Raw genomic sequence first — 26467 nt, forward strand, 5'->3', positions numbered from 1 at the left:
TGGGTCAGTGGAGAGTCTCTAACCAACTGAACTGCCTACAAGTTAGATAGGGAGCTCCAGCCATGCAGTTTTGGAGAGCCATCAATGTTGAGGTGGGGCTTTTGTTGGTACAGCTGTCTTTGAGTTATCCTTGTTCCTCTAAGTAACACCTCATCCCGACTTGTATATACAATTCCAGGAAAATCATCAGTTCATTAAGCCTAACTTGGGTAGGATTGTTTCACTGGGGTGTCATCGAGGTGAATAGAAATCTATTCATGACTCCCCAGGAAAAGTCAAACAGCATATTGTCTTTTCGGTTCTAGAGGTAGCCTTGACTCCATTGTTCTCTAGTCCCTATTGGGTGAATAGATAAAAGTTGAATAGATAAAGAGGTGCCACTGCCTCCTATTTATCCTATAACAGCAGTTCTCAGCTTGGACAGTAACAGAATTACAGTTAATGAAATAGCAAAGAAAATAATTTTATGGTTGAGGGGTCACCACAACATGAGGAACTGTATTAAAATGTTGTCACAGCACTAGGAAGGGTGAGAACCATGTGTGTGTGTGTGTGTGTGTGTGTGTGTGTGTGTGTGTGTGTGTTTGTGTGTGTGTGTGTGTGTGTGTGTGTGTGTGTGTACATATTTTATATATCATCCTAAACTGACAGGGATTTCCATGGGACCTGAGGTGTTGGTGGCTGACAGGAGTTCTGAAGCAGATCAGAAGCTCTAAGCTTCAGTTTTAACAGTAATCAAGCAAACAACAACCTGTCAATGTATAGCTCCCTGTGTTTTCACCTTTTCAGAAAAAGACTCACTAGAGCATTTGGAAATGGTCTATCTTCATTTAATATGTGGTACAGATAATATACAGCACAGTGTCCTTTGAGTCCCACCCCTCAGTTCTGAAGCTCCCCCCTCCAAATCCCATCATACTCTTCAGATCTACAAAGAAACTTGCAAAGAGATTTTTTTTATTGCCTTTTGGAAGATATGTAGCAAAGAGAAAGGCTAAAATCTTGAGATCAGGCAAAGTGGCTGTAGTCACCCAGGCACCACCCATGAAGGAATTTTGGTCAGCAAATGATTACTAAACAGCACATACTGGCAGCACTCCAATTCACAGACAGTGCAGTACTCCAGGCTCCCTTTGCTGAAGGATGAACTTGGTTCTATATATTGAATTAGGTCAGATTGTACATACGTGGACATGGAAGCTTTCAGGGAGTCCAGGGATGTATGTACAGTAGTTACTCCAGGTTAGAGCACATTCTTTGGAGCCCAGCATCACTTTGATGGTTTGATGGTTTGTGTGCCTAGAGCACTGCAAATTTGTCTTTATTATGTCTAGAAGCATCTCCATTTTGATGGAGCTTCAGAGGAGTTCAATAGGGTAAAGTCATTCTTTTCCCAATGGCCACTTTCTAACTGAAATTTTCTTTAAGAGCAGAGCCTACCAAAGATCCCTGCTAGGTAAGTCTAACTACAACCCAATTTGAAGCACTAAAGCAATCATCTTCCTAGGACACAGAGCACTCTTGCAACTAGCTCTCCATTTGGAATAACCTTTGCTCTCACCGTGGGCTAAATCTTCCTTGGTTTACCAGAGCAAGTAGTCCTGACCCCATCTCCTCCCTCTGATTTGGGACCTTGTCACAGTTTGAGTACACTCAACTTCTCTGAATTGTCCTGCAGTACAGGTATAGACTTCTTTATTTTACAATTTCCAATATTTAGGTCTTATAAAGAAATGGTGGGATTTCTTTTGATCACTTTAGAATAGAATATTCTTATTGTCAATTCATTTGAAACGCATGGTCAAGAATAGAGACTAGTGTTATAAACCTTCACATAATCAATGTGAAACCATAGAAAAATGAAACATTAAACCCTGCTTATATTTCTTTCCATGCTGAATTAACTATATAAAAAGGGACACAAATATGGTAGAAAATAAATCTGCTGCTGCTTTATTCATGTCACCTCCATTGAAATAAGGTAATGTAGATTTCTTTTACATTTGATTCCACTATTTTCCTGTAAAATAAAAAGATAGCTGTCACAGGTTATTTGAGGCACTAATGGGAATGAAGTAATTCCTACCACCTGCACCTAGGTAACAGCATGTAGACATTTATTTTGTGTGTGTGTGTGTGTGTGTGTGTGTGTGTGTGTGTGTGGTGCAAAGTTACTAATGTTCCAGGACCTATTTGTGATAGAACAGTAAATACTCCTCACTGTCCAACACATCCTTAATACTGGCCTTGGTGATTACAGCATCATCACACTTGAACCACTGGTCCCTGTGGTGCCAAATGAAGCTGGTGTAGTGGCCACTTTCCAAGGTTCCTTGGTGATTAACCAGAGCAAACAAGGAATACTTATTCTCGTTGTTGTTACCAGTATTGGTCGGCAGCTGCAACTATCCACTCAACCGGGTCTCTTTACTTGATGCCATAAATGGTGTCATATCCAGCTCTAGAGGAAAGGAAATGTATGTAGTGATCTTGCGCCTCTGTTTCACTCAGTGTTCAAATCATTTGAAACGAAACAGACAATTATTGGTAACTTCTTCATAGTGAACTGTTTGGTAGATTCTTGGTAGCTTTGACAACTACCACACTTGATTTTGGCACTACTGCCTAAGTGTTCTGGCCTTGTAAACCTCCGCAAGCAGTCCGTGAGGGTGGTAACGCCTGGTATGTGACTTTTGCCATTCAAGCTGCTCTCCCTCCCAGGACTCATAGGCCAGAAGGATGTGCAAGAGCCAGGCAAGTCCAGACTAATGTCCCAGCATGGGTCTATAGTGGTGGAGACACCATGGCAGGCTTGACAGGTGACATCGGACTGCAGGCCACCTGTGAAGATTTGGTCTATGATGCAGTTACAGTGGTTGGGGTTGCTGGCCACTTTGCCGACATTGTCACCTTTGCAGTGCCTGTGCAGGACATCTAGGGCAGCAATGAGGAACTCATGGGCATCCTGTTGCCTGTACCCTGATAGATGACAAGCATGTATCCACACCAGATGCAGTAACTTATAGGGCACATGAGGAGATGACTTTCTAGAGTACAAGTCTCAATAGACATCATACAAACTCAACATAACTCTGAATTTGACATTTCACATGTGTGCCTATTAGAGAAGACATCGCTCAGTATTGGCATGTCAGGGAAGTATGTGTTATCAAGATGCATTGGTCCTCATAACACTATACTGGAGTTTAAGATCATTTTCTCCTCTTTAGCTAATGTGTCCTGTTTAGTTTGTGCTGAGAAGAATCCTTCCTCCCAGGGTGGAGCTATACATTCTGGTGAGAAATGGCTGTGTGTAGCTTGCTCAATGGCCTTAGTATGGCAACATTCAGTATATGATAACTTCATTCAAACCCTGCATGCATCTTTAACACTAGCACAGCTTTTAGCAGCATAAGGCCTATATCTCTAGGATGGCCCATCTCTTCAAATGTGTGCTTGAGAAGGCTCAAAATGGTCATGATTACTATTCCTTCTAGGCAACACCCTGGTATAGGGCCTCTATTTCCATTATTTAGTACATTTGCTAAAACTGAATTACAGTAGTGAATATGTGCATTTGAGCTCTCAAAATAGGACATAAGGATCTCTTAGCCGTTCATTCCTTTTGCTCTGATACTTTCCTCTGGTTTCTAATACAGTTAGTTCCTCATGTTGTGGTGAGCCCCAACCATAAAATTATTTTCCTTACTACTTCATAACTGTAATTTTGCTATGTTTATGAATCCTAATGTAAATATCTGATATGCACCCCCTGTGAAAGGGTTGTTCAATCTACAAAGGGATCATGACCCATAGGTTGAGAGCTGCTTTTCCACTTTTTTCCTTTCCATCCATCTTTTCAGCATCCATTCCAGATCAAAGGAAACCTTCCATTACCTACCCCTTTCCCTTTACCACCTCTGCAATGTCTCTGCTGCTTTGTTTATTTAAAGGTATAGGTAACTGGACCTCCATTACTCTTCTGCTAGCCTTGTCCTTTGAACATTTGATAAGTCTTGTCACACAGGTCACATGCTGGTCTGATGTCCACATAGAAAAAAATATTGATGTTAGGTGGGTAGAGAGTTCGAGGAATAGAAATTCTCTTTACATCAATCTCTAGGGGAATCTCTGGAGCTGAGGTGGAGAAAGGGATATTATTCTTAAGAGTAAGGGAATTGGAACATAAATAATTTAATCAGGCTTTGATAGACCTGAGCAATGTTTTTTGTTAATTGAAAATCTAAGGTCCTGTCTGTGATGAACACGAAATCACAGTAGAGACAGTTCCTAGTGTAACAAATTAACTAATACATTTAAAGAAACTTTATAGAGGTCCCACAGCTCCCTGCACCCAAATCCTGTGGGGGAGAGAGCTGGACCTTCAGAAGTGCAGACAATCTTGAGAACTCAGAGGAGAAAACTACTTTCTGCCCACATTCCTGACCCAAGAGGAAGCTGTTGAGTGCCATCTGTTCCCTCTGGACACAGAAAACTAGGAGTAGTCAGGGTCAAGACCCTTCAGGTTTCTGTCTGCTCCGAGAGCTGAAAGCCAGTTGCCAGGATCACCTACACACCTGAGAACAGAGGTAGGATCAACTCTTCTGCACCAAGCAACTGCCTGGAGGCTTCTGGTCACACAAAACCAGGAGTAGCTCTCTGTTCCCAGATCTGGCTGAAAGAAAATAGGTCTACAGGAGTGCTGACACGCAGGACTACATGAGGGTCAAGCCACTGTCAGACACAGCAAGACAAGCTAAAACCAGAGACAACCTGATGGCGAGAGGCATGCACAGGAACCTAAGCAACAGAAACCAAGATTATCTGGCATCATTAGAGCCCAGTTTTCCCACCAAACCAAATACTGGATATCAAAAAACAATGGAAAAGAAAGATTTGAGTTTAAAAATCACATCTTATGATGATGATAGAGGACTTTAAGAAGGACACAAATAACTTACTTAAAGAAATATAGAAGAGCACAGGTAAACAAGTAGAAGCCCTTAAAGAGGGGACATGAAAATCTCTTAACGAATTACAGGAAAACACAACCAAACAGGTGAAGGAATTGAACAAAAGTGTCCAGGATTTAAAAATGCAAATAGAAAAAATAAGCGAAACACAAAGGGAGACAACCCTGGAGATAGAAAACCTCGGAAAGGGATCAGGAGTCTTAGATGCAAGCAGCATCAACTGAATACAAGAGAGAGAAGAGAGAAAATCAGGGGCAGAAGATACCATAGAAAACAACGACACAACCATCAAAGAAAATGTAAAATGCAAAAAGCTCCTAGACCAAAACAGCCAGTAAATCCAGGACACAATGAGAAGATCAAACCTAAGGATAATAGGTATAGAAAAGAGTGAAGACTCCCAACTTAAAGGGCCAGTAAATATCATCAACAAAATTATAGAAGAAAGAGATGCCCATAAACATGCAAGAAACCTATAGAACCTAAATAGATTGGACCAGAAGAGAAATTCCTCCTGTCACATAATAGTTAAAACACCAAATGCACAAAATAAAGAATATTAAAAGCAGTAAGGGAAAAAGGTCAAGTGACACATAAAGGCAGACCTATAAGAATTACACCAGACTCCTCACCAGAGACTATGAAAGCCAGAGGATCCTGGGAAGATGTCATATAGACCCTAAAAGAACCCAAATGCCAGCCCAGGCTACTATATTCAGAAAAACTCTCAATGAACATAGATGGAGAAACCAAGATATTCTTTGACAATACCAATTACACAGTATCTTTCTATGAATCCAGCCCTACAAAGAATAATAGATGGAAAAGCCCAACACAAGGAGGAAAACTACACCCTTGAAAAAGCACAAAAGTACTCTCCTTGCAACAAAACCAAAAGAAGATAGACACACAAACATATTTCCACCTCTAACAACAAAAATAACAGGAAACAACAATCACTATTCCTTAATATCTCTTAACAACAATGCACTCAATTCCCCAATAAAAAGACATAGAGTAACAGTCTGGATATGTAAAGAGGACCCAGCATTTTGCTGCATACAGGGAACACACCTCAGAGACAAAGACAGACACTACCTCAGAGTAAATAGCTGGAAAACAACTTTCCAAGCAAATGGTCTGAAGAAACAAACTGGATTAGCCATTCTAATATCATAGAAACAAAAATTAAACAGAGACATAGAGAAACTCACAGAAGTTATGAACCAAATGGATTTAACAGATATTTATAAAATATTTCATCCTAAAACAAAAGAATGTACCTATGTCTCAACACCTCAGGGTACTTTCTCCAAAGTTGATCATATAATTGGTCACAATACAGGCCTCAATAGATACAAGAAGATTGAAATAATCCCATGCATCCTGTCAGATCACTGAAGACTAAGGCTGGTCTTCAATAACAACAAAAATGACAGAAAGCCCATATACACATGGAAGCTGAACAACGCTCTACTCAATGATATCTTGGTCAAGGAAGAAATAAAGAAAGAAATTAAAAACTTTTTAGAATTTAATGAAAATGAAATCACAACAAACCCAAACTTATGGAACACAATGAAAGCAGTGCTACAAGGAAAACTCAAAGGTTTGAGTGCCTGCAAAAAGAGTCTGCAGAGTGCATACACTAGCAGCTTAACAGCACACCTAAAAGCTCTAGAACAAAAAGAAGCAAATGCATTCAAGACACGTAGAAGGCATAAAATAATCAAACTCAGTGCAGAAATCAACCAAGTAGTTAAATCAGGGTCAGATAAGCCATCTAAACAATCCCATAACTCCTAAAGAAATAAAAAGTTATTAAAAGCCTCCCAACCAAAAAGAGCCCAGGACCTGATGTGTTTAATACAGAATTCTATAAGACCTTCATAGAAGACCGCATACCAATGCTGTCCAAACTATTTCACAAAATAGAAACAGATGGAGCACTACCAAATTCCTTCTATGAAGCCACAATTACTCTTATACCTAAACCACACAAAACCCAACAATGAAAGAGAACGTCAGACCAATTTCCTTATGAATATCCATGTAAAAATACTCAGTAAAATTTTCGCAAACTGAATCCAAGAATACATCAAAATGATCATCCATCACGATCAAGTAGGCTTCATCCCATATTTGCAAGGATGGATCAATATCCAGAAATCCATTAACTTAATCCTGTATATAAACAAACTCAAAGAAGAAACTTTATAGAGGTATGAAACCCATACTCATTCCGCTTCAAACCTTGGATGTTGTTGTGATACAGCTTGAAGTTATAAATACTTGGGATGCTGATCAATTATGAACTGTAGCTTGCAGCTCGTTACCCAGTCACAAGCAACCAATACTTCATGGTATACTCAGCTAAGCCATGATGTAGATTGGATGTATTAAGGGTGTTTGAACATGTGGTATTTTTTTTTATCTGTGATGGGTGTATCTATACATAAACCTGAGTATGTGGATAGGCATCAGTATGCCTAAAAGGTCCTTATATCAAGCATTAACTGAAGCCTTTTGTTATCAGTACCTAGTTTAGAATCAGAAAGTATAATGCAGGAAAAGTGCCAGCTTTCTACTTTAGAGTTCTTTCAAAAGATACTGTTCAGCTCTGCTCCCAAACCCCGTGGGAGAGAGACCTCACCGCCTGATCAGGTGGGCACTCCTGAGGCTGCAGAGCGGAGGAGACCACCAACACTGCCCACCCCTGCCCACATCCCTGGCCCAAGAGGCAACTGTATAAGGCCTCTGGGTTCCCGTAGGGGAGGGCCCAGGAGCGGCAGGATCCCTGCGCCTGAGACACCGCCGGAACCTGAAGGAAACAGACTGGATAAACAGTTCTCTGCACCCAAATCCCGTGGGAGGGAGAGCTAAACCTTCAGAGAGGCAGACACGCCTGGGAAACCAGAAGAGACTGCACTCTGTGCACATCCAGACGCCAGAGGAAAACACCAAACGTCATCTGGAACCCTGGTGCACGGAGGCTCCCGGAAAGAGCGGCACAGATCTTCCCAGTTGCTGCCGCCGCGGAGAGGACTTAGGCAGTACCCCACGAGCAAACTTGAGCCTTGGAACCACAGGTAGGACCAACTTTTCCCCTGCAAGAAACCTGCCTGGTGAACTCAAGACACAGGCCCACAGGAACAGCTGAAGACCTGTAGAGAGGAAAAACTACACGCCCGAAAGCAGAACACTCTGTCCCCATAACTGGCTGAAAGAAAACAGGAAAACAGGTCGACAGCACTCCTGACACACAGGCTTATAGGACAGTCTAGCCACGGTCAGAAATAGCAGAACAAAGTAACACTAGAGATAATCTGATGGCGAGAGGCAAGCGCAGGAACCCAAGCAACAGAAACCAAGACTACATGGCATCATCGGAGCCCAATTCTCCCACCAAAGCAAACACGGAATATCCAAACACACCAGAAAAGCAAGATCTAGTTTCAAAATCATATTTGATCATGATGCTGGAGGACTTCAAGAAAGACATAAAGAACTCCCTTAGAGAACAAGTAGAAGCCTACAGAGAGGAATCGCAAAAATGCCTGAAAGAATTCCAGGAAAACACAATCAAACAGTTGAAGGAATTAAAAATGGAAATAGAAGCAATCAAGAAAGAACACATGGAAACAACCCTGGACATAGAAAATCAAAAGAAAAGACAAGGAGCTGTAGATACAAGCTTCACCAACAGAATACAAGAGATGGAAGAGAGAATCTCGGGAGCAGAAGATTCCATAGAAATCATTGACTCAACTGTCAAAGATAATGTAAAGCGGAAAAAGCTACTGGTCCAAAACATACAGGAAATCCAGGACTCAATGAGAAGATCAAACCTAAGGATAATAGGTATAGAAGAGAGTGAAGACTCCCAGCTCAAAGGACCAGTAAATATCTTCAACAAAATCATAGAAGAAAACTTCCCTAACCTAAAAAAAGAGATACCCATAGGCATACAAGAAGCCTACAGAACTCCAAATAGATTGGACCAGAAAAGAAACACCTCCCGTCACATAATTGTCAAAACACCAAACGCACAAAATAAAGAAAGAATATTAAAAGCAGTAAGGGAAAAAGGTCAAGTAACATATAAAGGCAGACCTATCAGAATCACACCAGACTTTTCGCCAGAAACTATGAAGGCCAGAAGATCCTGGACAGATGTCATACAGACCCTAAGAGAACACAAATGCCAGCCCAGGTTACTGTATCCTGCAAAACTCTCAGTTAACATAGATGGAGAAACCAAGATATTCCATGACAAAACCAAATTTACACAATATCTTTCTACAAATCCAGCACTACAAAGGATAATAAAGGGTAAAGCCCAACATAAGGACTCAAGCTATACCCTAGAAGAAGCAAGAAACTAATCGTCTTGGCAACAAAACAAAGAGAATGAAAGCACACAAACATAACCTCACATCCAAATATGAATATAACAGGAAGCAATAATCACTATTCCTTAATATCTCTCAACATCAATGGCCTCAACTCCCCAATAAAAAGACATAGATTAACAAACTGGATATGCAATGAGAACCCTGCATTCTGCTGCCTACATGAAACACACCTCATAGACAAAGACAGACACTACCTCAGAGTGAAAGGCTGGAAAACAACTTTCCAAGCAAATGGTCAGAAGAAGCAAGCTGGAGTAGCCATTCTAATATCAAATAAAATCAATTTTCAATTAAAAGTCATCAAAAAAGATAAGGAAGGACACTTCATATTCATCAAAGGAAAAATCAACCAAGATGAACTCTCAATCCTCATCTTCGATTGGTTTATATACAAGTGTGCAATTTCTAGGCTTGAAAGTAAAATGATGCTATCTGGTGCTGGATAGAGGAGCCTTATTTTTTATTATGGCAGCTTGCTATTTTTGTAACATGGTGATTTGGTTGAACACAATAAAGTACAGTAGTAACTGATCTCCCCCTCTTCCTGGATGAGTGAGGAGATGATTAAATGTTGATGTCAGCATCCATGAGCATATTCAGATGAGCTTCTGCTTCTGTTGAAAAGGATGCTGTGTTTGATGTGGTCCGAAGCTTTGAAGCACTACTTGGCATCTCCTTCCTTGGAGGTCTCACTGTTTAAACATAACAGATTTGATAGCTTGTTGGTAAGGTGAGGTCCAGCTTGTCTCCACTAGGTCATCTTCATGTGAATCCGGTGGTTATACGGTTTTGTTCTAGGGATATTTCATTTTTTTAATAACGGTTTTAGCTGACATTCATGGAGAGAATGAATCCTTAGAAGTGTGCCACTAGTGAAAGGAAATCCTGTCTAGAGTATGTTTCTTTACAAAGCTGTGTCACACCATCCTTTGGGCCCTCTGCTGGAAAAGTAGAATCAAGTCTCAAATAATGCCTTTTAAATTGTATCCTCTAGTATTATAGATGTAGGACAGTACTGTATCATACCTCTGTGGATGTAAAATAGCTTGTACCTGCTTTATGATACGTAGTAGTGACCATGCTTTATCAGAGCTGTTTTTAATGATGTTGCTCAGAATGTTTTCTTTCCAGATGATGATTGAGGAGCTAATTTAAAAAAAAATGGTGCCAGGTACCACAAGAGTAACAGAACTGTGCTGTTTTCTTGGGTTTTGTTTTTTTACTTTTTTTTTTTTAATGGAGTGTGCTGGATGTCTCTACAGTTTTGTTCAGATGACTGCAGAACCTGGAAAAGCTGTTGCTGCTGTTGATGCGTAACACACTGCTATTATTGGTCTTTTTATATAAATATAAATATATATATACAGATATATAATTTGAATTTTTTGAAACTTTACCTGTGCTGTCAACTTTCGAAAAAAGTATCCCCGTTTACTGTGTTGAGTTGGCACTGTACAGAAATTAACAGCCATATTGGTCTAGAAATGTTGAACTTAAGTTTTTTCCATTTGTACAGGGGTAACACACTGTATTAAATATGTAAGGTCTTATATATGTGGGTTTGATTACAAAAACTAATAAAGTATTCTCTAAATTAAAAAAAAAAGAAAAAAAAGATACTGTTCAGTTCTCCCAACATTCCTTTTGCACTTTCAAAGTAGGAACATGCATTCAAGAAGTAGAAATCAACATTTTTTTTTCTATTGGATATTTTAAATTTATATTTCAAATGTTTTCCTTTTCCAGGTTTCCCGTCCATAAACCCCCTATGCCATCCCACCTACCCCTGCTTCTATGAGGGTGTTCCCCAATACACCAACCACTTCCCACCTCCCCCACAACTTTCCCCTACACTGAGGTGTCGAACCTTGGCAGGATCAAGGGCTTCCTCTCCCATGGATGCCCAACAAGGCCATCCTCTGCTATATATGCAGCTGGAGCCATGGGTCTGTCCATGTCTACTCTTAGGATGTTGGTTAGTCCCTGGGAGCTCTGGTTGGCTGGTATTGTTGTTCTTATGGGGTTGCAAACCCCTTCAGCTCCTTCAATCCTTTCTCTAACTCCTCTATTGGGGACCCTGTTCTTAGTTCAATGGTTGTCTGTGAATAACCACCTCTGCATTCGTCATGTTCTGGCAGAGCCTCTCAGGAGACAGCTATATTAGGGTCCTGTCAGCTTGTACTTCTTGGCATCAGCAATATTGTCTGGGTTTGGTGGCTGTATGTATATGGGATAGATCCCCAGGTGGGGCAGTCTCTGGATGGCCTTTCCTTCAGTCTCTGGTCCAAACTTTGTCTCCATATTTCCTCCTATGAATATTTATGTTCCCCTTCTAAGAAGGGCTGAAACATCTGCAGTTTGGTCGACCTTCTTCTTCAGCTTCATGAATTTTATGGATTGTATCTGGGGTAATCCAAGCTTTTGGGATAATATCCACTTATCAGTGAGTGCAAACCGTGTGAGGTTTTTTTTTTTTTTTTTTTGTTTTTTTGTTTTTTTTTTTTTAATGAATTGCCTCACTCAGGATGATATTTTCTCTTTTTCTTTTTTCTTTTTTTTCTTATTTTCGGAGCTGGGGGCCGAACCCAGGGCCTTGCACTTGCTAGGCAAGTGCTCTACCACTGAGCTAAATCCCCAACCCAGGATAATAGTTTCTAGTTCCTTCCATTTGTCTATGAATTTCATAAAGTCATTGTTTTTGATAGCTGAGTAATATTCCATTGTGTAGATGTACCACATTTTCTGTATCCATTCCTCTGTTGAAGGGCATCTGGGTTCTTTCCAGCTTCTGGCTATTATAAATAAGGCTGCTATGAACATAGTGGAGCATGTGTCTTTGTTATGTGTTGCGGCATCTTTTTGGTGTATGCACAGGAATGGTATAGCTGGGTCCTCAGGTTGTGCAATGTCCAATTTTCTGAGGAACTGCCAGATTGATTTCCAGAATGGTTGTACCAGTTTGCAATTCCACCAACAATGGAGGAGTGTTCCTCTTTCTCCACATCCTCACCAGCATCTGCTGTCACCTGAGTTTTTGATCTTAGCCATATGACTGGTGTAAGGGGGAATCTCGGTTATTTTGATTTGCATTTCCCTGATGAATAAGGATGTTGAACATTTCTTTAGGTACTTCTCAGCCATTCAATATTCCTCAGTTGATAATTCTTTGTTTAGCTCGTTCCCCATTTTTAATAGGGTTATTTGGCTCTATGGAATCTAACTTCTTGAATTCTTTGTATATATTGGATATTAGCCTTCTATTGGATGTAGGGTTGGTAAAGATCTTTTCCCAATTGGTTGGTTGCCATTTTGTCCTATTGACAGTGTCCTTTGCATTACAGAAACTTTGTGGTTTTATGAAGTCCCATTTGTCGATTCTTGATCTTAGAGCATAAGCCATTGGTGTACTATTCAGGAAAATTTTCCCTGTACCCACGTGTTCAAGGCTCTTCTCCACTTTCTCTTCTACTAGTTTGAGTGTGTCTGGTTACTTGGACTTGAGCTTTGTACAGGGCAATACCAATGGGTCTATTTGGATTCTTATATATGCTGACCTCCAATTGAACCAGCACCATTTGTTGAAAATGTTATCGTTTTCCACTGGATGCTTTTAGCTCCTTTGTCAAAGATTGAGTGACTATAGGTGTGTGGGTTCATTTCTGAGTCTTCAATTCTATTCCACTGATCTATCTGTCTGTCTCTGTACCAATACCATGCAGTTTTCATCACTATTGCTCTGTAATACTGCTTGAGTTCAGGGATAGTGATTCCCCCAGGAGTTCTTTTATTGTTGAAGATATTTTTTGTTATCCTGGGTTTTATATTATTTCAAATGAATTTGCAAATTGCTCTTTCTACCTCTATGAAGAATTGAGTGGGAATTTTGATGGGGACTGTATTGAATGTGTATATTGCTTTTGGCAAGATGGCCATTTTTACAATATTAATCTTGCCAATCCATGAGCATGGGAGGTCTTTCCATCTTCTGATATCTTCTTCAGTTTCTTTCTTCAGAGAATTGAAGTTCTTGTCATACAGATCCTTTACTTGCTTGGTTAGAGTCACACCAAGATATTTTATATTATTTGTGACTATTATGAAGAGTTTCACTTCCCTAATTTCTTTCTCAGCCTGTTTATCCTTCGAGTAGAGGAAGGCTACTGGTTTGAGTTAATTTTATATGCAGCAACGTTGCAGAAGTTGCTAATCAGGCTTAGTAGTTCTCTGGTGGAACTTTTGTGGTCAGTTAAGTATACTATCACATCATCTGCAGAAAGTGTTATTTTGACTTCTTCCTTTCCAATTTGTATCCCCTTTTCCTCCATTTGTTGTTTGATTGCTCTGGCTAGGACTTTGAGTACAATATTAAATAGGTAAGGAGAGAGTGGGCAGCCTTGTCTACTCCCAGATTTTAGTGGGATTGCTTCATGTTTCTCTCCATTTAGTTTGATGTTGGCTACTGGTTTGCTGTATATTGCTTTTACTATGTTTATCTATGGGCCTTGAATTCCTCATCTTTCCAAGACTTTTATCATGAAAGATTTTCAAATTTTGTTAAATGCTTTCTCAGTATCAGATGAGATGATCATGTGTTTTTTTCCTTTGAGTTTATATAGTGGATTATGTTGACCATTTTTCTGTACATTGAACCATCCCTGTATCCTTGAGATGAAGCCTACTTGATCATGATGCATGATCATTTTGATGTGTTTTGGATTTAGTTTCCAAGAATTTTATTGAGTATTTTGGCATCAATATTCATTAGGGAGAATAGTCTGAAGTTCTCTTTCTTTCTTTGGTCCTTGTGTGGTTGAGCTAGAAGTGTAATTGTGACTTCAAAGAAGGAATTTGGTAGTGTTCCTTCCATTTCTATTTTGTGTAATAGTTTGGAGAGTGTTGCCCTTAGGTCTTCTATGAAGGTCTGATAGTATTCTGCACTAAACCCATCTCGTCCTGGGCTTTTGTTGTTGTTGTTGTTGGGAGATTTTAATGACTGTTTCTATTTCGATAGAAGTTATGTGACTGTTTAAATGGTTTATTTGATTCTGATTTAACTTTGGTACCTGCTATCAATATAGAAAATGGTCCATTTCATCGAGACTTTCCAGTTTTATAGGCTTTTGTAGTAGGATCTGAAGAGTTTTTGAATTTCCTTATTATCTTTTTTCTTTTTTTTCTCCATCTTTATTAACTTGGGTATTTCTTATTTACATTTCAATTGTTATTCCCTTTCCCGGTTTCCGGGCCAACATCCCCCCACCCCCTCTCCCTCACCTTCTATATTGGTGTTCCCCTCCATCCTCCCCCAATTACTGCCCTCACCCCAGCAATCATGTTCACTGAGGGTTCAGTCTTGGCAGGAACAAGGGCTTCCCCTTCCACCGGTGTTCTTACTAGGCTATTCATTGCTACCTATGAGGTCAGAGTCCAGGGTCAGTCCATGTATAGTCTTTGGGTAGTGGCTTAGTCCCTGGAAGCTCTGGTTGCTTGGCATTGTTTTCCATATGGGGTCTCAAGCCCCTTCAAGCTCTTCCAGTCCTTTCTCTGATTTCTTCAACGGGGGTCCTGTTCTCAGTTCAGTGGTTTGCTGATGGCATTCGCCTATGTATTGGCTGTATTCTGGCTGTGTCTCTCAGGAGAGATCTACATCCGGTTCCTGTCAGCCTGCACTTCTTTGCTTCATCCATCTTATCTAGTTTGGTGGCTGTATATGTATGGGCCACATGTGGGGCAGGCTCTGAATGTGTGTACCTTCAGCCTCTGTTCTAAACTTTGCCTCCCTATTCCCTGCCAAGTGTATTCTTGTTCCCCTTATAAAGAAGGAGTGAAGCATTCACATTTTGGTCATGTTTCTTGAGTTTTATGTGTTCTGTGCATCTAGGGTAATTCGAGCATTTGGGCTAATACCCACTTATTAATTAGTGCATACCATGTGTGTTTTTCTGTGATTGGGTTACCTCACTCAGGATGATATTTTCTAGTTCCATCCATTTGTCTATGAATTTCATAAAGTCATTGTTTTTGATAGCTGAGTAGTATTCCATTGTGTAGATGTAACACATTTTCTGTATCCATTCCTCTGTTGAAGGGCTTCTGGGTTCTTTCCAGGTTCTGGCTATTATAAATAAGGTTGCTATGAATATAGTGGAGCATGTGTCTTTGTTATATGTTGAGGAATCTTTTGGGTATATGCCCAAGAGAGGTATAGCTGGGTCCTCAGGTAGTTCAATGTCTAATTTTCTGAAGAACTTGCAGATTGATTTCCAGAATGGTTGTACCAGTCTGCAATCCCACCAACAATGGAGGAGTGTTCCTCTTTCTCCACATCCTTGCCAACATCTGCTGTCGCCTGAGTATTTGATCTCAGCTATTCTGACTGGTTTGAGGTGGAATCTCAGGGTTGTTTTGATTTGCATTTCCCTTATGACTAAAGATGTTGAACATTTCTTTGGGTGTTTCTCAGACATTTCGCATTCCTTATCTGTGAATTCTTTCGTTAGCTCTGAACCCCACTTTTAATAGGGTTATTTGTCTCCCTGTGGTCTAACTTCATGAGTTCTTTGTATAGTTTGGATAAGCCCTCTATCAGTTGTAGGATTGGTAAAGATCTTTTCCCAATCTATTGGTTGCTGTTTTGTCCTAACAACAGTGTCCTTAGCCTTACAGAAGCTTTGCGGTTTTATGAGATCCCATTTGTCCATTCTTGATCTTAGAGCATAAGCCATTGGTGTTTTGTTCAGGAAATTTTCTCCAGTGCCCATGTGTTCGAGGATCCTCCCCACTTTTTCTTCTATTAGTTTGAGTGTATCTGGTTTGATGTGGAGGTCCTTGATCCACTCGGACTTAAGCTTTGTACAGGGTGACAAGAATGGATGGATCTGCATTCTTCTACATACTCACCTCCAGTTGAACCAGCACCATTTGCTGAAAATGCTATCTTTTCCATTGGATGGTTTTGGCTCCTTTATCAAAAATCAAGTGACCATAGGTGTGTGGGTTCATTTCTGGTTCTTCAATTCTGTTCCCCTGACCTATCTGTCTATCTCTCTACCAATACCATACAGTTTTTTATCACTACTGCTCTGTAATACTGCTTGAGTTCAGGGATAGTGATTCCCCCAGAAGTCTTTTTATTGCTGAGGATAGTTTTAGCTATCCTGGGTATTTTGTTATTCCAGATGAATTTGCAAATTGTTCTGTCTAACTCTATGAAGAAGTGGGTTGGGATTTTGATGGGGATTTCTTTGAATCTGTATATCGCTTTTGGTAAAATGGCCATTTTTTATTATATTAGTCCCGCCAATCCATGAGTATGTGAGATCTTTCCACCTTCTGAGATCTTCAATTTCTTTCTTCAGAGGGTTGAAGTTCTTATCATACAGATCTTTCACTTGCTTGGTTAAAGTCACACGGAAGTATTTTATATTATTTGGGACTATTGTGAAGGGTGTCATTTCCCTAATTTCTTTCTCGGCTTGTTTCTCTTTTGTGGAGAGGAAAGCTACTGATTTATTTGAGTTAATTTGATACCCAGGCACTTTGCTGAAGGTGTTTATGAGGTTTAGTAGTTCTCTGGTGGAACTTATGGGATCACTTAAGTATACAATCATATCTTCTGCAAATAGTGATATTTTGACTTCTTCCTTTCCAATCTGTGTCCCTTTGATCTCCTTTTGTTGTATGATTGCTATGGCTAGGGCTTTGAGAACTATATTGAATAAGTAGGGAGAGAGTGGGCAGCCTTCTCTAGTCCCTGATTTATTGGGATTGCTTCAATTTCTCTCCATTTAGTTTAATGTTAGCTACTGGTTTGCTGTATATGGCTTTTACTATGTTTAGGTATGGATCTTGAATTCCTGTTCTTTCCAGGACTTTTATCCCGAAAATCATGTGGTTTTAATCTTTCAGTTTGTTTATATAGTGGATTGTGTTGATGGTTTTCTGTATATTAAACCATCCCTGCATCCCTGGATTGAAGCCTACTTGATCATGATGGATGATTGTTTTGATGTGCTCTTTTATTCAGTTTGCAAGAATTTTATTGAGTATTTTTGTGTCCATATTCATGAGGGAAATTGGTCTGAAGTTCTCTTTCTTTGTTGGGTCTTTGTGTGGTTTGTGTATAAGAGTAATTGTGGCTTCATAGAAGGAATTCGGTAGTGCTCCATCTGTTTCAATTTTGTCGAATAGTTTGGATAGTATTGGTATGTGGTTTTCTATGAAGGTCTGATAGAATTCTGCATTGAACCCATCTGGACCTGGGCTCTTTGGTTTGGGAAACTTTTAATGATTGCTTCTATTTCTTTAAGAGTTATGGGGTTGTTTAAATGGTTTATTTGTTCCTGATTTAACTTTTGTACCTGCTATCTGTCTAGGAAATTGTCCATTTCCTGCAGGTTTTCAAGTTTTGTTGAATATAGGCTTTTGTATTAGGATTTGATGATTTTTTTGAATTTCCTCTGGCTCTGTTGTTATGTCTCCCTTTTCATTTCTGATTTTGTTAATTTGGACACACTTTCTGTGTCCTCTGGTTATCTATCTTGTTGATTTTTTCAAAGAACCAGCTTATGTTTCTGTTGAATCTTTGTATAGTCCTTTTTGTTTCTACTTGGCTGATTTCAGCTCTGAGTTTGATTATTTCCTGCCTTCTACTCCACCTGGGTGTGTTTGCTTCTTTTTGTTCTAGAGCTTTTAGGTGTGCTGTCAAATTGCTGATATATGCTCTCTCCTGTTTCTTTCTGCAGGCACTCAGAGCTTTGAGTTTTCCTCTTAGCACAGCTTTCATTGTGTCCCATAAGTTTGGGTATGTCATACGTTCATTTTCATTAAATTCTAAGAAGTCTTTAATTTCTTTCATTATTTCTTCCTTGAGAAGGTTATCGTTGACTAGAGCATTATTCACCTTCCATGTATATGTGGGTATTCTTTCCTTATTGTTATTGAAGACCAGCTTTAGCCCGTGGTGGTCTGATAGGGCGCATGGGATTATTTCTATCTTTCTGTATCTGTTGAGGCCTGTTTCGTGACTAACTATAGGGTCACTTTTGGAGAAAGTACCATGAGGTGCTGAGAAGGATGTATATCCTTTTGATTTAGGATAGAATGCTCTATAAATATCTGTTAAGTCCATTTGGTTCATGACTTCTTTTAGTCTGTCCATGTCTCTGTTTAATTTCTGTTCCCATAATCTGTCCATTGATGGGAGTGGGGTGTTGAAATCTCCTAATATGATTGTGTGAGGTGAAATGTGTACTTTGAGCTTTAGTAAGATTTCCTTTATGCATGTAGTTGTACTTGTATTTGAAGCATAGATATTTAGGATTGAGAGTTCATCTTGGTGAATTTTTCCTTTGATGAAAAAGAAGTGTCCTTCCTTATCTTTTTTGATGACTTTTGGTTGAATATCAATTTTATTCGATATTAGAATTGCTGGTCCAGCTTGCTTCTTCAGACCATTTGCTTGGACAGTTGTTTTCCAGCCTTTTACTCTGAGGTAGTGTCTGTCTTTGTCTCTGAGGTGTGTTTCTTGTGGGCAGCAAAATGTTGGGTACACATTGCATATCCAGTTTGTTAATCTGTGTCTTTTTATTGGGGAATTGAGTCCATTGATGTTGAGAGATATTAAGGAATAGGGATTGTTGCTTCCTATTACATTCGTGTTTGGATGTGAGATTACGTTTGTGCCTGTCTTCTCTTTGTTTTGTTGCAGAACAATTTATTTCTTGCTTCCTTGTGTTGGGCTTTAATATTTATTATCCTTTGTAGGGCTGGATTTGTAAAAAGATATTGTGTAAATTTGGTTTTGTCATGGAATATTTTGGTTTCTCCCTCTATGTTAATTGAGAGTTTTGCTGGATACAGTAACCTGGGCTGGCATTTGTGTTCTCTTAGGGTCTGTATGACATCTGTCCAGGATCTTCTGACTTTCATAGTATCTGGTGAGAAATCTGGTATAATTCTGATATGTCTCCCTTTATATGTTACTTGACCTTTTCCCCTTACTGTTTTTAATATTCTTTCTTTGTTTTGTGTATTTAGTGTTTTGACTATTATGTCACGGTAGGAGTTTCTTTTCTGGTCCAATCTATTTGGAGTTCTTTAGGCTTCTTGTGTGTTTATGTTTGTGTTCTTTAGGTTAGGGAAGTTTTCTTCTATGATTTTTTTCGAAGATATTTACTGGTACTTTGAGGTGGGAGTCTTCACTCTCCTCTATACCTATTATCCTTAGGTTTGATCTTCTCATTGTGTCCTGGATTTCTTGTATGTTTTGGGCCAGTAACTTTTTCTGTTTTACATTATCTTTGATAGTTATGTCGATGATTTCTATGGAATCATCTGCTCCTGAGATTCTCTCTTCTATCTCTTGTATTCTGTTGGTTTTGCTTGTATCTACGGCTCCTTGCCTCTTCCTTTGGTTTTCTATATCCAGGGTTGTCTCCCTTTGTACTTTCTTTATTGCTTCTATTTCCATTTTTAATTCCTTCACCTGTTTGATTATGTTTTCCTGGAATTCTTTCAGGGATTTTTGCATTTCATATCTATAGGCTTCTGCTTGTTTATTTGAGTTTTCCTGCATTTCTCTAAGGGAGTTCTTTATGTCTTTCTTGAAGTCCTCTATCATCATGATCAAATGTGATTTCAAATCTAGATCTTGCTTTTCTGGTGTGTTTGGATATTCAGTGTTTTATTTGATGGGAAAATTGGGCTCCGATGATGCCATGTAGTCTTGGTTTCTGTTGTTTGGTTTCCTGCACTTGCCTCTTGCCATCATGTTCTCTCTGGTTTTACCTTGTTCTGCTATTCCTGACATCAGTTAGACTGTCCTGTAGGCCTGTGTGTCAGGAGTGCTGTAGACCTGTTTTCCTGTTTCTTTCAGCCACTTATGGGAACTGTGTTCTGCTTTCAGGCGTGTAGTCGTTCCTGTATACTGGTCTTCAGGTGTTCCTGTGGGTGTGCATCCTGAGTCCACCAGGCAGGTCACTTGGAGCAGAAAAGTTGGTCTTACCTCTGGTCTCAGGCCTGGAGTCTCTTCTGACAGGCAGGTGTCAGCCCTCTGTGAGGGCAGCAACCAGCAGGGCCTGCCCTGCCTTCACTCAGGACCCTGTGCACAGGGGACCCAGATGGCGCTAGGAGTTTTCCTCTAGAGTCAGAAATGTGGGCATAGAGTAGTCTCCTCTGGCTTCCCAGGCGTGTCTGCCCCTCTGAAGATCTAGCTCTCCCTCCCACGGGATTTGGGTCCAGGGAGCTGTTTTACCGGCTCCCTTCAGTTCTGGGCAGTGTCTGGATTGCAGCTTTGAGTGCCCCTAACTTCCTGTTCCCAGAGGCCCTATACCGTTTCCTCTTGGGCCAGGGATATGGGCAAGGGTGGGCAGTACTGGAGGTCTCTCCTGCCCTGCAGTCTCAGGGGTGCCCATCTGTCTGGGTGGTGAGCTCTCTCTCCCATGGGGTTTGGGAGCAGGGAGCTGTGGGCTGGGATCATCGAGGTTCGGGCCCCAGGTAGAAACCAGAAGTGCCTGGTCCCAGAGGAATTTTGCCTTTGTGTGTCCTGAGTCCACCAGGCAGGTCACTTGGAGCAGAAAAGTTGGTCTTACCTCTGGTCTCAGGCCTAGAGTGGCTTCTCAGAATTGGGTTTCATCTCTCTATGAGGGCAGCAACCAGAAGGGCCTGCCCACGTTTGCTCGGGATCCTGTGCCCAGGGGTCCCAGATGGTGCTAGGCATTTTCTTCTAGTGTCAGAAATGTGGGCAGAGTAGTCTCCTCTGGCTTCCCTGGTGTGTCTGCCACTCTGAAGATCTAGCTCTCACTTTCATGGGATTTGGGTGCAGGGATCTGTTTGACTGGGTCCCTTCAGATCTGGGCAGTTTGTGGATCACAGCGTTGAGTGCCCCCTATCTTCCTGTTCCCAGAGGCCCTATACAGTTTCCTCTTGGGCCAGGGAGGGGGGCAAGGGTGGGCAGTACTGGTTGTCTCTACTGCCCTGCAGTCTCATTAGTGCCTATATGTCTGGGAGGTGAGCTCTCTCTCCCATGGGGTTTGGGAGCAGGGAGGTGTGGGCCAGTATCAGAGAGGTTTGGGCCCCAGCTAGCTGAATTTCCTTGTTTTCTGTTGTTGTGTCTCCCCTTTCATTCCTGATTTTGTTAATTTTGATACTGTCTCTGTCCCCTCTGGTTTGTTTGGCTAAGTGTTTATCTATCTTCTTGGTTTTCTCAAAGAACCAGCTCCTGGTTTTGTTCAGTTCTTTTTGTTTCTATTTGGTTGATTTCATCCCTGAGTTTGATTATTTCCTGCTGTCTACTCCTCTAGGGTGTATTTGCTTCTTTTTGTTCTAGAACTTTCAGGTGTGCTGTCAAGCTGCTAGTGTATGCTATCTGCAGATTCTTTTTGGAGGCACGCAGAGCTATGAGTTTTCCTGTTAACACTGTTTTCATTGTGTCCCATTAGTTTGGGTATGTTGTGCCTTCATTTCATTAAATTCTAAAATGTCTTTACTTTCTTTCTTTCTTCCTTGATCAAAGTATCATTGAGTAGAGTGTTGTTCAACTTCCATTGTATGTGGGCTTTCTGTTGTTTTTGTTGTTATTGAAGACCAGTTTTAGTCCATGTTGATCTCATTGGATGCATGGGATTATTTCACTCTTCTTTTATCTGTTGAGTGTTGAGGCCTGTTTTCTGACTGGTTATATGATCAAATTTGGAGATGGTACCATGAGGTGCTGAGAAGAAGGTATATTCTTTTGTTTTATGCTGAAATGTTCTCTCTCTCTCTCTCTCTCTCTCTCTCTCTCTCTTTCTCTCTCTCTCTCTGTGTATGTGTGTGTGTATCACACACACACATACACACACACGTGTGTATTAAATCCATTTGGTTCATAACTTCTGTTAGTTTCTCTGTTTCTCTGTTTCTTTTTTTCTTTCCATGATGTGTCCACTGATGACAGTGGGATGTTGAAATTTCCCACTATTATTGTGTAAGCTGCAACGTGTGCTTTGAGCTTTAGTAGGGTTTATTTTATGAATATAGGTGCCCTTGCATTTAGGGTATACATATTCAGGATTGAGAGTTCATCTTGATGGATTTTTCTTTTGATGAATACGAAGTGTCCTTCCTTATCTTTTGATAACTTTTGGTTGAAAGTCGATATTATTTGATATTTGAATGGCTACTCCAGGTTGTTTTGGGGGACCATTTCCTTGGTAAATTCTTTCCAGCCTTTTACTCTGAGGTAGTGTCTGTCTTTGTCACTGAGGTGTATTTCCTGTATGCAGCAAAATGTTGTGTCCTGTTTAACTCTCCAGTCAGTTATTTTCTGTCTTTTTATTAGGGAATTGAGTCTACTGATGTTGAGAGATATTAGATACCAATATTTGTTGGTCCTATTATTTTTGTTGTTAGAGGTGGAATTATATTTCTATGGCTATCATCTTTTTAGGTTAGTTGAAATTAGATTACTTTCTTGCTTTTTCTAGGGAGTAGTTTTCCTCCTTGTATTTGAGTTTTCCATCTATTATCCTTTTTAGGGTTGAATTTCTGGAAAGATAGTGTATAAATTTGGATTTGTTATGGCATATCTTGGTTTCTCTTTCTATGTGAATTGAGGGTTTTGCTGTATATAGTAGCCCGGACTGTCATTTTTGTTCTCTTAGGTTCTGTATGACATCTGTCCAGGATCATCTTCTTTCAGAGCCTCTGATGAGAAGTCTGGTATAATTCTCATAGCTCTGCCTTTATATGTTACTTGATCTTTTTCACTTCCTGCTTTTAGTAATTTTTCTTTGTTTTGTGTGTTTGGTGTTTTGACTATTATGTTACTGGAGGAATTTCCTTTCTGGTCCAATCTATTTGGAGTTCTGTAGGCTTTGCATGTTCTCATGCATTTCTTTCTTTAGATTATGGAAGTTTTCTTCTATAATTTTGTTGAAGTTATTTACTGGTCCTTTAAGGTGGGAGTCTTCACTTTCTTCTATACCTATTATCATTTGCTTTGATCTTTTCATTGTGTCCTAGATTTCCTGGATGTTTTGGATAGGATCTTTTTGTGTTTTGCATTTTCTTTGACTATTGTGTCCATGTTTTCTACGATACCTTCTGCAACTGAGATTCTTTCTTCTATCTCTTGTATTATGTTGGTGATGTTTCGGTCTATGATTTCTGACCTCTTTCCTAGGTTTTCTATCTCCACAGTTGTCTCCCTTTGTGATTTCTTTATTGTTTCTATTTTCAGTTTTATATCCTGGATGGTTTTGTTCAATTCCTTCACCTGTTTGGTTGTGTTTTCCTACAGTTTTTAAGGGTTGTTTTGTGTTTCCTCTTTAAGGGCTTCTACCTGTTTACCTGTGTTCTCCTGGCTTTCTTTAGGGGGATTATTTATGTCTTTCTTAAAGTCCTCTAACATCATCATGAGTTGTGATTTTAAATCAAAATCTTGCTTTTCCAGTGTGTTGGGGTATCCAAGACTCACTGTGGTGGAGGAACTGGTTTCTAATGATGCCATATGGCCTTTGCTTCTGTTGCTTAGGTTCTTGCCCTTGCTTCTTGTCATCTGTTTATCTCTGGTGTTAGCTGATCTTGCTTTCTCTGTTAGTTGCTTGACCCTCCTGTAAGCCTGTGTGTCAGCATTTCTGGAGACCAGCTTTCTCCCAGTGGGATCTGGGTACAGAGAGCTGTGGCACAGGGTCAGCTCTGTGCAGAGGCAGAAACTGGAAGGACTCTGGTCTAGACTACTCCTTGGTTCCTGTGTCTTTAGGTCTTTGGGTGGGTCCATCAGAACAGAAGTGGTGGTCTTACCTGTGCTCTCAGATGTGTCAGCACTCTTGGAGTGTGGCTTTCTCCCAGGCGGATCTGGGTACAGAGAGTTGTGGCACAGGGTCAGCTGTGGGGCCAGGTGGAAACTGGAAGCAGAAATCAACTCTTTTCTCTACTGCTTTTATTCCAAGATATCTTATAAGAAGCACAATGGACAGCACTTTGTGTACTTAACAGAGTGCAAAGCCCAGAAGAAGCTACCTTCCTTCTGACAGAAACAGAGTGCAAGGTTATGGTCCCCAGGAAAACTACTTACTGCATTTCTGGTCAACTCTCAAGAATGTTATTTACCAATGGAAGTGTTGATTATAACATTAATTTCTTTGAGAAAGTTGCCATCTCCTCAGAAACTTCATTATGAAGAACCTTCTAGAGGTAGGAGGCCTGATAGGCACCTGATAGATCCTTCCCCAGTATTAAAGCAGAGGTCCTCAACATGTGGGTCCTGACCCCTTTGGAGACTCACATGTTAGATATCCTGTATATCAGATATTTACATTATTATGCATACCAGTAGAAAATTACAATTACGAAGTAGCAAAAAATAGTATTATACCTGGGGGCGTTGTATGTTTTTTAATTCATTAAAAATTTTACTTTTTTACATTTCAAATGTTATCCCTTTTCTCCCTTCCATGCAACCCCATCCACCCTATCACTCTCCTCTTTGCCTGCAAGACGGTGCTCCTCCCATCACCTACCCACTCCTGCCTCATCTCTCTAGTATTCCCCTTCTCTGGGGAATTAAGCCTCCATAAGATCAAGTGCCTCCCCTCCCCTTAATGCCATATAAGGCAGTCCTCTGCTACATATGTAGCAGAAACCATGGACTAGCCCATGTATACTTTTTAGTTGGTAGTTTAGTCTCTGGAAGCTCTGAGGGGCCTGGTGAGTTGATACTGCTGTTCTTCCTCTGGTGTTTCAGTCCCCTTCAGCTCCTTCAGTCCTTGCCCTAGCTTGTCCATTGAGTCCCTAGTCTCAGTCCAGTGGTTGCCTGTGAATATCTCTAACTTCTTGATTGGGGTCCCTAGCCTCAGTCCAATGGTTGCCTCCTGTGAGTGTCTGCATCTGTATTAGTAAGGCGCCTGCAGAGCCTCTCAGGAGACATTTATATCAGGCTTCTGCAAGCACCTCTTTATATCAGCAATAGTGTTGGGGTTTGGTGTTTGCTGGGAGTCTCTGGATGGCCTTTCCTTCAGTCTCTGCTCCATTTTTGTCCCTGCATTTTCTTTAGCCAGGGACAATTCTGGGTTAAAATTTTTGAGATGGATAGGTTGCCCCATCCCTCCACTGGGGGCCATGTCTATCTACTGGAAGTGGTCTGTTCAAGTTCTAGCTTCCCTTTGATGGATATTTTGGTTAATATCATCCCCACTGGTTCCTGGGAGCCTCTCAACTCCCTGGCATCTGGCACTTTCTAGAGGTTCCCTCATCCCCCACCCCCACTGCTACATATTTTTATTCATTTTCTTGGCCCTCTGGACTTCTCTCCTGTTTCTTCACATACCTGGTCCTGACCCCCCTTTTTCCTCTCCTTTTCCTCCCCCACCTAGGTCACTTTATCTCTCTGCCTCCTGTGATTATTTTGTTCCCCTTCTAAGTGGGTTTGAAACATCCACACTTGGGCCTTCCTTCTTGTTAAGCTTCCTGTGATTTGTGAATTGTGTTGAGTATTCCAAGCTTTTGAGAGAATATCCATTTATACACACTTACACATACTATGTGTGTACATTGTGATTGGGTTACCTCACTCAGGAAGATATTTATTTTCTAGTTCCATCCATTTACATAAGGATTTCATGAAGTCATTTTTTAAATAGCTGAGTAGCACTCCATTGTGTAGATGTACCACATTTTCTGTATCCATTCCTCTATTGAAGGGCATCTGGGTTCTTTCCAGCTTCTGGCTATTATAAATAAGGCTGCTATGAACATAGTGGAACACGTGCCCTTGTTATATGTTGGAGCATCTTTTGGATCTATGCCCAGGAGTGGTATAACAGGCTCCTCAGGCAATACTATGTCCAATTTTCTGAGGAACCCACGAGACTGATTTCCAGAGTGGTTGTACAGCTTACAATCCCACCAACAATGGAGGAGTGTTCCTCTTTCTTCACATCCTTGCCAGCATCTGTTGTCACCTGAGTTTTTGACCTTAGCCATTCTGACTCTGTGAGGTGGAATCTCAGGATTGTTTTGATTTGAATTTCCTGATGACTAAGGATGTTGAACATTTCTTTAGGTGCTTCTTGTCCATTCAGGGCACAGTATTAAAGA

General features: G+C 40.5%; 1 pseudogene; it reads right to left on the reverse strand.

Annotated features, from left to right (window-relative positions):
• Positions 1–2188: 2188 nt before the first annotated feature.
• On the reverse strand, positions 2189–3975 carry Usp27x-ps1 (ubiquitin specific peptidase 27, X-linked, pseudogene 1; annotated as a pseudogene).
• Between the last annotated feature and the right edge of the window lie 22492 nt (positions 3976–26467).

The sequence above is a fragment of the Rattus norvegicus genome, chromosome X (assembly GCF_021556685.1).
Source record: "Rattus norvegicus strain SHRSP/BbbUtx chromosome X, alternate assembly SHRSP_T2T, whole genome shotgun sequence".
NCBI classification, from domain to species: domain Eukaryota; kingdom Metazoa; phylum Chordata; class Mammalia; order Rodentia; family Muridae; genus Rattus; species Rattus norvegicus.